Raw genomic sequence first — 1,868 nt, forward strand, 5'->3', positions numbered from 1 at the left:
TTCAGATTGTAACACAACAAAAACTTTGAAAAGTCCTTGATTTGAATCTAAGAACCCGAAGTTGTAAACCTTACTGATTAATTCCACTTTCAGCGTGAGATTAGGTGGACCATGCATACAGATGACCACTTATTTTCGGTGTCTGCTTCCCTCCAGCTCAAATTCATACCATTCCATTAGTTTGAAACAGATTATCTCTCCTAGGTGTTCTCATAGGTTTTCATTTCAAAAATAAAAAATAACATGGTAGGATCATGGCTCATGTGAAACAGAGAGTTTTAATGGAATCTGTCTAAATCAGTGCACAATGTCTTTGCTTGAACTACTACCCAAACCAGGTCAAATCTCAATTTCAATTCATTCTAAAAGAAAACCAAGACTCATAGTTATTCAAGAATTTTGTTGTAACAAACAGTGGTTGATTGTTAAACAAGTAAACAGAAGGAATCATATTATGTTAACGATTATTGATAACTACCTCAAAATAATATTTTACTGAATGATTTTAGTTTGTCATTTCAATGCTTTGACTACTGTGAATGAAAGAAGTTGGCTGTGCTAATAGTTTCTCACATGCAGCTTTAAGGTGAGTTCCATGTTCAATAAAAGTTTTATTGTCTTAAATGTAGAAAGGTGAATGACAGAAGAAAAGTTTGTGAACTTTGGTACCATAATTTTCTAAAGGTGGGGCAATACACAAATAATCTTAGCTAAATTTTTTGAATTTATAATTAAGAGTACTTAGAATACTTAAATGGCTTATTTAAGGTCACAAAATGAGTATGTGTCAAAATGAAGATTAAATACACAGACTCCCAATCTTCTTGAGCTGTTTTCATTATGTGACACAGCTATATACAGAACTGAAATAAAATAGTAAAGTACATCTCATGCTACAGTGTATGCTGTAACTTATTAATAGCTTCTCATCTCCCTTATTTGTACATAGGTAACCTTGACCATCGTAAGAATCATGGATTAGCTTGAAAATAGGAACTGGGTGTTATTGCTAATTAACTACAAATATTTTATGAAGGTGCATTCACTAGTCATTCACAAACTTTTTTGGCTCTGGCCTAATATCAATTCCACCAATTTTTGGCTGTGTGATTCTGGTCAAAATGTCTCTGAGTATTAGTACAAGAGTTTATGTAAGGACCAGTTTAGGTACCGTGTTGGTAACTGACAGCAGAATAATCATTCTTGGAAAGCCATTACCAGCCTGGAATCAGTGATGTATGGAGATAAAACATTTTAAAGATACTATTCATGATCAAGGGAACACTTATATAATCCTTTGAAGATTAATCAACCCATCTATAGGCAAGCATTATCTAATATACCTCATTGAAGCTGAAGTTGGTTTCACATTTTTAATCATTTCCCTGATTATCTCTAATTACATTTATTATAAGGTTACTCCCCTTTTCTGTCAAACCACACCCTCATTGTGGAATCATGTCTTATATATTTCCCTCTGTATTAACCTTAATTAGTATAGCAATAGGAACATAAAATTCCTTAATAAACTTATTTTGACTGACTAGAAGAACCAATCCCACCTGAGTCTACATACAAAATAATCAAAGCACTAATTTTATCTAGCTACTTATCAGTGTATCTATGTGAATACAACTAGCTTTTCTATGCATTTTACACTCTATTGAAAAATTCCTAGAGGAATTCCTAGGAATTCCTAGGAATGTGGACTGTCTAAAAAGAAGAGTGTCACTGCAGATATGTTATTGCTATAGTTGCAACTCTTACAAAGGACTTTGCAACATGTTCTCCTTTTCAGTATATGGTTGATTTTCAGATAGTTTATATAATTATTATTACTGATTTTTTCTTTGTTTATCCAGACACAT

Source organism: Propithecus coquereli, unplaced genomic scaffold, assembly GCF_000956105.1.
Source record: "Propithecus coquereli isolate 6110/MARCELLA unplaced genomic scaffold, Pcoq_1.0 Scaffold187, whole genome shotgun sequence".
In the NCBI taxonomy this organism is placed as follows: Eukaryota; Metazoa; Chordata; class Mammalia; order Primates; family Indriidae; genus Propithecus; species Propithecus coquereli.